Here is a 13,393-nt window from a genome sequence, read left to right on the forward strand (position 1 = left end):
GCCGCAGTGGAGTGGTTCCCCACCCACGTGCCTCACTGGCCAAATATAGAAATGATTCAGTCAGTGGCAAGGGAGCAGGCAGCAGGCTGCCCAGAGTCCTCCTGAGACCCAGGGGTGGGAAAGTGGGGGGCCGGGGAATAGGGTCTCTGCCCCCACCATGGCCTTCTCCCCCGCACTTAGGCCCAGGTAAGCACAGAAAGGGTTAAAGGGCTCTTCGTGGGTGGGAGTCCACACCGGGTGGGCTAGTAGGGTCATAGGAAACAGGAGCAGGGTGGCTCCTACCCTGACCACTGACACAGTCTGGTTCCTTGGAAAGGCATGGGCTGGACACTGGGGTGGCAGACAGCCCTGACCTGCTCCATGCCCATCATTTGGAAAAGAGGCTGGCTCAAATCATCCCCACTCCTGAAACCGGGTTAAGAGCAGGCTTCCATGCTGAATTCGTGGCCCACCACCTCTGTGTTGGAGCAGGAGCTGAACGATGCAAAGGACCCCAGGGTCATGTGGGGGTACGGGGTGTCACTCCCCTGATGTGCACGGGCCCTTGCTCGTGGCTGGGCATCTTCTGTGTAACTGTCCATTGCTGGCACTGCCAGCCATCACCAGCTAGGGCGGTTAGCGTGTGCACAGCCTGGCTCATGTGACGCCTTGAGCCCAGTGGTCAGAGCAAAGGAAGGTGTGCTCGGGAAGGCGGCTGCAGCTGGGGATTTCTCTGCCCGCCATCGGCCTCCAACCCCCCTGCCCACTGCTGGAAGGCCACCGTTTGATCAGTTTTCGGAGGAAGTTGTCTTCAGAGCTCCTGCCGCATGAGGAACAGGACATGAGGCCGCCAGCACAGCCATGGGCACACAGGAGATGCTCCATAAATGGTGCTTTCCTCCCTTCCCTCCTCTCCCCATTTGGGAGACACAGGGACACCCCGCAGGTGGCCGACCGGGCAACAGGCAGGCTGGGACGGTCAGGGAGGGGACAGGAGGTATTGGGACCCAACGTGAGGAGTCAGACCTTGGGCAGCCCCAGCCTGTGGCAGGGCTGAGCCCAGCAGGGAAACCAGAGAAGGGCCAAGCCTCCTCCACCTGAACCTGACTGTCATCCCCCCCCAGCCGCCCCCACCCCCGACTCCCAAGCACTGAGGATCCAGGCAGAAATAGGAGCAGCAGGAGGGAGGCTGGGGAGGAATGTGGGCCTGGATCGGACACAAGCTAGAGCACCAGCTTGAGAACTCCTGAGCTCACCCCCACAGCCCTCCCTAGAGGGCTCAGGAGTTCAGGCTGGCACGGGGGTATGGCCACACACGCATACAGGCAGACACAGAACGCTGGGGACCTGGGACATACGTGTGCGGCCACACATATGCTCCCAGACAGACGAGACACAGACACTAACCCAGAGGATCCTTTCCCCAAGCTGGACAGCCACTGCGGAGGGCAGGGTCCCAGCAAAAGACAGAGGTGAAAAGTAGCACCCCGGTCTGCACCCTCCCTGCCTCAACATCCCTGCCCCACAGAGCAGCAGGGAGTGGACAGGAGGGGCTGCCAGCCCAGTCTTGCCAGGACTGGTAACTCACTGGTGCTGATATCAGCAATTCCTCCGGTTCTCCCACCCACTGTGTCCAGGACCCTTCACCCTGAAAGCTCGGATCTGTGAGGCTGAACGCCACGATGCCCCCCCCCCCCAGACCTCTCCAAGCTCCTCAGCAGCCCGGCTCTCATTCCTCCCACTCCTCCACCCCACCCCAGGAAAAAATGAAAGAGCAGGAGTGAAGGCCAGGCTGGAGAAGGGGCCCCTTGTGGCAGAATCTGTCCTTTGGAGAAGAGGATAGCATGCTCAGGAGCTCAGGGGCCTGGGAGCAGCCTCAGCCCAACAGATCCCCAGGCATCCCACAGTGTAGTAGAGAGGAGAGAGCCCAGAGCTGGGACTCTGAGCACCTAGGCTGCAGTTCTACTAGAGATCAGCTGGATGACCTTGGGCTTGTCACCATCTGCTGGGAGCTCTGCTGTCAGATGGAACCCACGACCCTTGTTCTGCCCACCCTCGAGGGAGGAGATCACAGATAAACAGAGGCTGGGAAAGCAGAAAGCAGTGCAGGATCACAGGGGCGTGTGAATGACCATGAGTGGTGGGCAAAGGCAGGCCTGTGGGAGGGGTGGTGCTAGCTCCTTACAGGGAAGGGGTTGGGAAGTTCTCAGGAAGGGAGAACAGACCTCAGGCCGCCCGCGGTAATGTGCTAGCTATTGGGTCCAACTTGGCCTCCCCAAATCCTCCTGGTCATTCTGGCAACAGAGAAGCTGGCTGCCACCGGCCCTTTCCCAGCCTCCCTCCCAGCCAGGTGCCAGGGAGCTACTCCGCTTCCCCTAGTGAAATGGCATCGTGAGAGCAGGCTGAGGACGAGCCCAGAGGGTGCTGCCAGGCAGATGCCCCGAGATGGCTGGCCGGGCCCTCCCGCCCTGGCCCTGCTGGTGCAGCATGGAGAGCAGAAGGGAGCTCTAGGGCAGCCACGCAGGGACACCTGGCTCCTGGCTCCGGGGCCAGCTTTAAATAGCGCAATTATCATCTCAGCCTAACAGAAGTCTCCTCGACTCCTGCACCATTTCTAAGTAACACTCCCAGGTCCTGATTCCGAGGCGACAGCTACCAGCCCCCAAAGTGAGCATTTGAGGGGCTTTGCCAGTGAGGAGTGTGGGCAGGCTGTGAAACAGAGGGAGGGGGCTCCAGAGAGAGCAGGCGTGGGGGTGAGTGAGCACGTGCGTGCGCATGTTGGGGGTGGGTGTCAGACCCGCACCAGGTGTCTGGCAAATCGGAGGCCTCTCTGGTTTCTCAAAATTCACCCCCATCTCTTCGCCGCAAACAGGAGGGCTGTGCACTTGGGTCTGATGCTCTGGCCAGCCACAAGCGCGCGCGCGGGCTGGCTCCCCACTGCCCTACCAGATGGCAGGCCGGCCCCACCTTGGTGAGGAAGCTCGTGGAGGCCAAAGGGCCAGGGCAAAGCTGGCTGGCGCTGTGCTCGTGTGAGTGGGCCATGAGCTAGGCAAAGAGGGGGTGTCGGCGATGAGGTAAGAGAGGGGGGCCGTGCCCCCACTTGACCGGAGGAAGGGAGGTGTTCTCCTCCAGGAAAATAATACCAATTATGAGTGCCCCTCTGACTTACTATTTACCGCATGCCAGGCACTGTGCTATCGGTCGTCATACGTTCACTTACTTTAATCCTCACAATTGCCCACAAGGAAGACTCAATTCTTCCCACTCCGCAGATGTGAGGACTGGGTCTCAGAGTCATGTGCACAAGTCTACAGAGCTGTGAAGAGGGAGAACAAGGACTCCATCCCAGTCTGTCTGACTCCAAGGAGGGGATGGAGGTTGAGAAAGGGGAAGAGCGGCCATGACTCCGTCACAATTCCTTGCCCTCGTCCAAGGCCATGGCAGCGTAGGGACCGCTCGTCTCGGCCCTCCTCCACCCGTCCGCCTGGGGAAGGAAGGCCTCTGCACAGCTGCCACCATGCTCCCGAGCGGCCACTTCCCCACTGGAAGCGACCCATGCCCAAGGTCTCAGCCGCCATCCTCCCGAATCTCTCCCCCAACCCCGTCCCCCGTAGGGGCTCCAAACTGAGTTGTGAGCAGTCCCCTGAGCCCCACACACCACACCACATTCCTGCAGGAACTTCAGAAACAGCCCTGGCCTCCCCTCACCCTGCGCGGTTTTCAGATACTATGGTCCCAGGGCAATGACGTTTAGCAGCCACCTCTCCTTCCCTCTAACCCAGAAGCTTCTCCTCCCCCGTCCCTCTCCCTGTTCAGCCCACCACCCCAAAAAGCCTTGCCCTCACTCTTCCTCTCCTCTGAGAGCCCAGTGAACCTCCTCCTCTGTTACTCCCTACCCTGCTCACTGTCATGCTCCCTGGACTGACTATGGCTCACAACCTCCTAGCATCTCACCCAGCCTGCCTCAGTCTCCCCTTCCATGTCAGCCTAAGGAACTTCTGATCACCCTTCTAAGGCCACCTCAAACACTACTTCATCCATGGAGCCTTTTCTGATTCCTCCCTAGGTAAGATCGACCCTTCCATGGACCCAGCACGGCCCTTCATTCCGACCTCTCTCTGTGCCACAACATCTCATCTGAAGACTCGGGCGTGAGAACCATGTCCTACTTATCTTTGGACACTCCAACGCAGGGTCACAACACACATGGAACTGAACAGGCACACGTGACAGGGTCGTCCCTGGGCAGGCCATCCCTGCCCAAGTTCAAAGAAGAGGAACTCCAAAATGGTAAAAACTGGCTCAAGGCCTGGGAATAGGTTCATTTATCTTGCCCTCTGAAAAGTAAAGCTTCTTGAGAGCAAGACAGGGGCCACTCCTGCTTTGCAAGGAAGACTCTGGAGCAGACTGATGGGTCTGAATGCTGACTCCTCCACTGACCACTCATGTGACTCGGGAAAGATACTTAATCTCTCTGAGCCTCAGTTCCTCATCTGTGAAATGAGCCCAGAGGGGATGATAGCAATGCCCACCTCAGACAGCTGATTTGAGGATCACCGGAGTTAACATACAGAGAGGGCTGGGATCACGGCCCAGCATTCAGGGGCAACTCTTAGCACCTTAGACTCCTAAGGCACCTCAAGGCCGGGCCCACTCTGAACACAGTAAGAAAACTAAAAATCCATACAGCTAGAGGAAGCCATTGCCAGAGGAAAACTCTTGGAAAAGCTCTCCTGACACTTTCTCATGGCTGCACAAATCCCTTCAAAAGCACCCAGTTCTCTAGGCCCCCGAAAAGACCAGCAGTGAGACTTTATCTCTCTGGGCTTTGGGTTCCCAAACTGGAAGATGAAGGTCTTAACACATAACACGCTCTAGTGATCTTCGAGGTCATCATGTGGGTCCAAGGAGATAAGACAGAAACTGATCTGAGGAGTATGAAATGCTACCAAAGGACCCGTGGGCACCGACGGCCACCCAGGCCCTCCATGTCCTCATGCCGCTCACATTCAAGTAGGCACAGGGAGCGAGGTCTCTATCTAACAGGCTCCCCTGGGCCTGTTTCTGTGAAGCCCATCTCCCCAGCTGCTCCCCAGAAGTTAGGCTTGGGCCACTTCTTCCCGAGACATGGCCTCCCACTTGGGTGAGCATACGACTTACTGTCCAAACCAGGCCCTTCTTGAGAATGAATGGAGGCACTGTGAACAATCACACCAGGACACAGGTGTAAGCTGAGACACACCTGGCTGTATGGTCACCCTCACTATCACCACCCCAGGGGGACTAACGTCAAAGGCTAGTGGGGAAAGGAGGAGTGGGAGTCTCTTCTTCTAGTACTTCCTCTTCTAAAATACCCAAAAGTAGAGTCATCACAACTACCTCTTTATTTATTTATTTATTTTTAAGATTTATTTATTTGACAGAGAGAGACACAGCGAGAGAGGGAACACAAGCAAGCGGAGTGGGAGAGGGAGAAGCAGGCTTCCTTCTGAGCAGGGAGCCTGATGCGGGGCTCGATCCCAGGACCCTGGGATCATGACCTGAGCCGAAGGCAGATGCTTAACGACTGAGCCACCCAGGCGCCCCACAACTACCTCTTTAAATGAAGATGGGAGGGGTGCCTGGGTGGCTCAGTCGGTTAAGCACGTCCACCTTCGGTTAAGTGTCTGCGTTCGGCTCAGGTCATGATCCCAGGGTCCTGGGATCGAGTCCAGCAACTGGCGCCCTGCTCTGAGGAGAGCCTGCTCCTCCCTCTGACCCTCCCCTGCATGCTCTCTCTCTCTCTCTCTCTGTCAAATAAATAAATAAAATCTTTAAAGAAATAAAAGAAGACAGGATTTACAGACTGAGAGAGTACCTTTGGGGGCTGCTCAGGGACAATACCATGGCACAGAGGGAAGGCAAAAGCAAAGGACTCTGAACTCCCTTTTCTTAATTTCCAAATCTGTCAATGTTTCTGAACATCTGATTAAGGTTTCCTTTGTATAAAAGGGTTCCAACTCTAAAAAGCATTGTAAGTTTAAGTACCGTCTCCAGAAGGCCCTTGTTAAACAAACACACCTGTTCCCTCGGAGAGTCAGCACATCAGTGCCGCAGGGCAATCAGCCTGAGAAGGCTGCACAGGTGACACTGGGGGGCCACCGACTCTTTCCCATATTCTAAAGGTCTCCCAGAGATCATATACTTGCATCAATCAAGATGAAGTCTGCACCCCTGAACACAGCACATGGCTTTTGCTGAACTTACCTCATTAAGTTCAGTAACCCTAGCCAACTTCTGCTCATCAGAGCCATTGGTTAACACTCATATATGTCCTTAAAAATTGTTTGCAAAAGAAGAAACAAAATAATCAGTGTGGCATATTTGGAGAATAAAAATCTTTCAAAACTAGGGGTCCAAAACTGCAGGCCAAATATGGTTCTTCTGGCATTGAAAAAAAAAAAAAGCTCAGCAGTCTCTGCATTAGTAGATTAGCCCATAGATTAGGGAGCTGCCACGTAGCAGAAACCAGAGCCTCCCGGAGGGGTGTCAGGAACACAAGAGGGAAGTGCTGTCAGTTGCCAGGGCATGAAAAGCTCAGAGTACTCAGAACTGCGTCATAAAGTGTGTGTGTACATGGTCACAGAGGGTGTGGGGGGTGGTTATGAAAGAAAGAGAGAATGTGTGGGGGGACATGTGCATCCATGCAACAGCATATGAGTAGAGTCATGAGAATGTGTGGTGTGTATGGATGGCCGTGAGAGTGCATGTGGGTAAGAGTATGGTCATGAGAACGGGGTCCTGAGAGCGTGTGCATGGGCAGTGAGTGGGTATGTATAATGGTGGGTAGGTACACATAATGGCGAGACAGATTGTGTGTGGTCATATGTCAAGGACTCATGACGTATGTCTACGGTCATGCCAATATGTGGTGCGTGTACAGTCGTGAGAGTGAACATGTGTGGTTATGAAAGCACATGCACCTGGGAGTCATGAAATCATGTGTACTCATAAGAGCACGTGGGCGCCATGGGGGCTTATGCGCGTGTGTGATCATGAAAGCAGATACAGCTGGTCATGAAAGAGTGTACGTGCATGCGCGGGCTTGAACCTGTGTGAGAATGCGCGAGAGGGAGAAGAAGGAGGGATGGAGATGATAAAGAAAGAATGAAAACCCCATTTGTTCTGGGTGCTCTGCCCCGAACAAGACCCCAACATTTTGGGTACTCCGCAGTTGGCCTGGTACTAGCTGAGGTCAAGAAACTGCACCCAGCTCACCCTTCTCCTTACTGCTACCCCTCAGGGCTGCACTGCAGGGTCTCCCGAGCCCAGGGCTCCCTGTGCATTCGAGATGGTGGCAGCCACCCCATGGATCTCCCAGCACGTCACTCCTCATAAAACAGCCCAGGCCAAGGTCCTGGTCCGGACCCCTCCCCGAGCCCTCCAGTTTTAGCATCCTCCAAGCCACACAAAGGAGAGTCCTCTTCTGGAGCGGCTGCCAAAGAGCCCCACCATCTACTGCCTACCCCATCTCATCCCTTACCTAGAACTGCACATTCCTACTTGGAAGGACCTTCTCCGAGGTCACGTAGGCCAACCTTCCACACCTCCCCACCAGCTCAGTCTTTATTTGATTATCCTTCAGGAACAGGAGATCACTACTAAATGAGGAAGCCCTCATTGTCCTAAGGAAACTTCTTCTTCAACTGAATGGAAACCTATCTCCCCTCTGAAGTGACAGTTATCTATCTGAAGACAGTGGCCATGAAGTCACACGGGCAGCATATTTTATCTACGAGAATTCAACTATCTTCGGTGAGCAAAATAAGCAATAAAAGCCTCTAATGCAAACCAGCTATTTCATCTGACACTTAACTACAAAATTATATTGTATGTAAGTACTCTTTTTAAAAATCACTGTACACATTATATAATTAATACATAATGTGTATAATATATACCATATCTGTACATTAACATTATTGTTCAGCATTAGAAACCTAAAACCATATACCAACGCTTTATGGGAGATTTAGGGCTTTTCACTTTACCTACTTCCTATAGAATCTAATTCTCCCACTGAGATGTAACACCACCGTACTGGGTCCCCAGACGCTTCTCAGCTCCAGGTTAAATATCTCTAGTTGCAAGGAGGCCCTGCTTCATTGAATTCAGGGAATCAGAAGACAGACCTCTTCGATCCAATCCAACAATTAACCTACTGAGTAGATTTCCACGAATCCAATGCTGAGCTAAGAGTTGTTATGGATACAAAAGGTAGGTAAGATATGCCATCAACCCTCAAACGGTTTACAGGCTACTTGAAAGAACACAGAGTGGTCCCCCCCGCATCCATAGCCTCATTTTCTGTGATCTCAGTTCCCAGCGGTCAACCACTGATGGAAGCATATGATTCTGCCACATCAGAAGGTCAACAGTAGCCTAACACTACATCACGGCGCCTACGTCATTCCCCTCACTTCATCTCATCACATAGCCATTTAATCATCTTGCATCATCACAAGAAGAAAGGGAGTACAGTAAGATATTTAGAGAAACCACATTCCCATAATTTTTATTACGGTAAATTGTTATAATTGTTCTTTTTTATTAGAGAGAGGAGAGTCCTCTTCTCTATTTATAGTCCAATTGGACTATTTATAGTCCAATAATTATCATTATTGTTGCTAATCTCTTACTGGGACTAACTTATAGATTAAATTATCATAGGTGTGTAGCCTGAGGGAAAAAATAGAGTATATATAGGGGTTCCAAACTATCCGTGGTTTCGGGCATCCACTGAGGGTCTTGGGATGTATCCCCTGCGAAAAAGGGGACTACTATACCCACGCAATGGTTCGAAAGCTACAGGGAGTGGCATGTGACCAAATATCCAGTGTCTGGCACGGCCTGGGGGTCAGCACCGAGCACTACTTGGAGTCTGACCAATTGAATTAACCGGTGGCAGTTTCTCCTCCAGCTCTCTCGGAATGAAGCAGCCCCAGCCAAGGCCTCTCAGCCCCACAGGCAGGAAGCTATTCTGTTAGAGCCGACTTCACTCAAGGGAATAGAAGACACTTGGTGGGGGGGGGGGGGTGGTCTGCAGCACCCAACCAAGGCTCTCTGAGAGCGAAGCAAAGAGCTGGGCAGCAGTCATGTTTCCTGTGTGGTTGGAGGGCCATTGCCAAGGAGGAGAGGGCAATCCTCAAGCTCCGCCCGGCCCTGGAGTTTCACAGCATGCTAGCTCAGAGCTCCTTCTCCCACTATTCTCCCGCACCCGCCCCCCCCCCCACCGGTCCTGCCCCCATGGCATTCTCAGTTCCCACAGGACCCTCCCAGCACAACAAAGACTGAGGGTCCCCTAGAAGCTGCCCCTCTCACCACAGCCCATCCCAGTACTTTTTACTCCACTGGCCATCCAAAGTACCACGCTCTTGTGAGCCAGCACCGTATGCCCTCCAGAGCTAATTATAGGTCAGTGAGCTAGCAGGCCAGAGGGGGGACAGATGGTGACTTCATGTGGCTGTAATACACACCACCCCTCCCCCTGACCTCCCCTCCATTTCTCCTGATCCCATACCTGGGACCTAGACTCTGAGGCAGCTTTCACTCCTGTGGTCCTCCCTGCTCCTTACCAGCTCCTCTCCAGGACACATATGCCACATGCAACTCCGTGCCAATCAGAAGCCACACCTTGCTTCTACAGCAACCCATCCAAGGGCCCAGAGCCCCAGGGGAGAGTGTCCCTGACAGAAAAAGGCCTCTGCTAGTGCCTCCATATCCTAAAGGCTCCTGACCCTCCTCCAGCTCCCTGACCCTTCAACCCTGACTCCTCCTCCCCCCAGCTCTCACCCTGCTAACCTCAGAGGCTCTGAAAGGACCCACTGAAGTCCCTGATGACTCTCGCCAACTCTTAAGATTCTAGCAATCAACTCAGAAAAGAGACCCAGGAGTCTGGTCGCCTGCCCTGCCCTGCCCTGCCCCTCCAATCCCTCCTTACCACCCAAAGGCCAGACCTCATATACTCCACAGTTCTGACATCATGACATGCTCATCGGCACACACCCAGCTATCCCTGGACAAGGTTTCACTTCACACCCCCTTCCCCCCCACTCTCCTATCTTCCAGAGATGGAATCTCCCACTGTGCCGGGTATCCAGGGCATTCTTGGCCCCCAATAATCATTGTGCTATTCATCATCTCATTATTTTGAGATGCTATTTATCTCAGGTAGCCTTCTCAGGCATCAGGACAAAGTCCTAGAAAATAGCCCAGGGAAATCATTCATACTGTTCCTTTTGCTAAGGCAGCTTCTCTTGGGGCTACCTGGCCAGTTAACAGTGGTAGGGGGTGGATGGGTTGGGATCCAGTTTAGACAGCTGTTTGAAAGCACGTGGACAGGGCTCTGCTTTTTTACGATTTGATAGCGATGTGACAAAATAGGGGGCAGGGGCCGTTAAGAGAGTGCCTACTGTGTGTACTTTTCAGCGGCTCCATGGTCCTAAATTGCCTTCAGAAGACCCAGCACACAGCATAGTGCTTGGCATATAGTAAGTGCCCAATAAATGTTTGCTGGGTATTGAACAAAGTACTAGGTATGAGTTCCAACACCTCTGGAAAGACGGAGGGAAGTCCCTGAAACCTAGCTACTGGAGGGGCCCCTTAAGCTCCCACCAGGAGGGGATCTCCATGCTAAGCAGAGCCTCCTCCTTAACCACTTGCTCACCACACAGAACAGCAGAACAGCAGCCCCAACTCCCATATCCCTCTAATGGGTACTACCAGCATACCTCTCCTCAAAGGTGACATCAGCACCTAGTGGGGCACCTTGTCCTGGATCCCTCCTCCTTCTCAAAGAAAACCACCCACACCACATTTCCAAGTCCTCCAACCGGACCTCTCTCTTCCAACCCACCATCGAACCCTGCAGGATCTATACCGGAAAACACCCCTAACTGCTTGGTCCAAAGTCAACTCCCCACTTCCACCCTCTCAGTTCAGGAATCTATTCCAGCTCTCTTTTCCGGTTGCGCCCACTCTCACCCCCACCCCCACCAGACCTCGGGTTGGCCGCTCCTTCCATCCCATCGCCCTGGCACTGCGGAGACGGGGGCATTTCTGGCACAGCCTGAGACTGGCAGTTCAAGGAACAGAGAGCTAGCGATATTAAGAAGGGGTGTTAGTAGCAACGCGGGAAGGATTAAGACCCCCGATAAGCGCGAAGACCTCAGCACCTCTTACGCCCAAAGGAGCGGAGCTGGCCCAGGAGCTAAGAGGTGCTCTTTTCTCTGACTCTCCAGGATGGGAAATGGGGCGCAGTTCATCCAGCTCGCACCGGGAGACTTGCCACCTCAGTCCCCCTCCTCCGAGGCTGATGGAGCTGAGGGCGAACTCCACGCCCTCCCGCAAACCGGGCATCGCCCCCCATTCTCACCCCCAAGGGCACAGGGCACTGCAAAGGCCGGCGAGGGGCGGCGGAAGGAGCAGTATCTATGCCAGCCGGAGACGACACATCCGGAGTAAAACGGGGCTGTTTTCCAAGGCGCGCTAGACAGAGACCCCTCCCCAAACTGGAGGGGAGCTGGAGGTGGGAAAAGAGGCATCCTTTTCCCACTCCAGGTTCTGGACGCTCACCTGCCTGCAGTCGTCGAAAGCCAGGCAGCTCAGCTCCGGAGCGCAAGGGAGCCGCCCCCGACCCGGGTAGCCCGACACGTCCTACCGAGCGGAGCGGGCGCCGAGGTAGCCGCAGCCTCCGCCAGCGCCGAAGCGCCCCGCCTCAAAGCCCCGCCCCTGCCTCCCCGGAAGGCCTCTGGCCCCACCCCCAAGGGCGGGGCCTGGCCAGCTCCCCCAGGCCACGCCCCCGCCCCGGCACGTGACAAGAGCCACTTTGCTACTGCGCGCCATCTTGGCTTGGCTCGGAGAGTCCCTCTGAGGTGGCGGAGAACACTTTTACCCAAGACGACTAAAGTGTCGGGGCTCAGCGGCGCCCTCTCTCCTTCCCAGTGAGGCGCAGCACATGTCCTGTCCCTCCATTTGACCTCCACCCTTGTTCCTCATCTAACCACCTGTCCCTAAATTGGCCTCAGTCCTGGCCTTGTAATCGTTGCCAATGGCCTGTCACCTTTCACACCTGCTCTCTTGTGCCCATTTATTACTTTTCCTTTGGTCGCATCTATTTATTAAGTGGAGAGTCTTGAAATCCAGATACATTTCCGTAGTGCGCACTTGAGTGAATTGCTCGCCTGAATTCAGGACCTTGGCTGTGCTAACACTGTTACTAGAATATGAAATGTTTGTCTGGTACATATACATAGTACGAAGACAGTCTCAATGCCAAATTCCTGACTGACAAATTTTAGTTAAATCTCTCCGTTTTCCTGAACTGCTCCTTACCCTGTCCCGTGTGGCTATTAATTGCATCTTTCCCATCTGGTTTGTGAAGTGTCATCACAGTGCCTACTCAATCCCTTACAATACCCAGTAAGCGCTGTTACAAGTGCAAAGAATTTTTATATACACGCAATATGTACATATTTATAAATATACATACAACATGTTCTGTATCTTCTGCAACAAACACTGTATATAGTTGAAATCAGTGGCACATACCACCTTTCATTTTTTTTCTTCCTCCCAGTATATTCACCAATTGGCTTTGTTTCCTTGTATCTTCAGCAAAAGGCAGAAAAATCTGAGTAATTCTGATTTATTATGAGGGTGAGAAATGAAGCTAAATTTGTGTTATTTTGTTTGTCTGACCCTGAGAGCAAAATCAAGAGATGTATTTTTAAAAGTGAAAATTACAAAGCAGTTTTTACAAAAGTAGTCCAGAAAGTTCCAACTCTTCTCCAGGTGGTTTGGGGTTCTTCAAGAGGAAATCTGAGACACTTCGCACATCCTTTCACTAAAATGAATCATCCTGGAAAAGGCAACTCGGTCAATGCAGAGGGAAGGCTGAAGCCATGATAACACACTTTACCAAGTGTCTATCAATATCAAGCTAAGAGAACAGCTGAGACAATACCTAATATTGTATCTATCATCATCATAAGGTTTAATATGAAAACTTAGAAGTTGAGTCAGAACACAATTATTAAACCAATTAATTTCACTCCCCTTTTAAAGGTACCTCCCAAATCGGGGGAGGACATCGATCCACCAGAATAATTCCCTTCTACTTCATGGCATCTTCAGTCCAGGGAACCAGAACTCTGTGCTTCTCTCCTTCTGCCTCAAAGAAGCAACTTTTGCTTGTGAAAGGTACTTACTGTCCAGGATGCTTATTGTCTTTGGGTTCTTTTGTTTATCATTTACATGCCCAAATTCTGATTTTCACTGACCAAGGCTCACTTTCGTGTGAACAGCTTTGAGTACCACCCTCAGTGCGGGGTAACATTTAACTGTTAGCAGCAGTATAAAGCAGCTGCTTCCTAAG

At 52.9% G+C, this 13,393-nt stretch overlaps 1 protein-coding gene across 5 annotated transcripts in view; it reads right to left on the reverse strand.

Moving 5' to 3' along the window:
- The window catches only part of PPFIA4 (PTPRF interacting protein alpha 4), a 49,502-nt gene extending 37,793 nt beyond the window's left edge, over positions 1 to 11,709 (reverse strand). For all 5 annotated transcript variants that reach the window (XR_003523222.2, XR_003523220.2, XM_027612698.2 and 2 more), the window contains exon 1: positions 11,593 to 11,709. The gene's annotated coding sequence lies outside the window, so the exon portion shown is untranslated. The remainder of the gene's footprint in view (positions 1 to 11,592) is intronic.
- Between the last annotated feature and the right edge of the window lie 1,684 nt (positions 11,710 to 13,393).

Source organism: Zalophus californianus, chromosome 10, assembly GCF_009762305.2.
Source record: "Zalophus californianus isolate mZalCal1 chromosome 10, mZalCal1.pri.v2, whole genome shotgun sequence".
Taxonomy (NCBI): Eukaryota; Metazoa; Chordata; class Mammalia; order Carnivora; family Otariidae; genus Zalophus; species Zalophus californianus.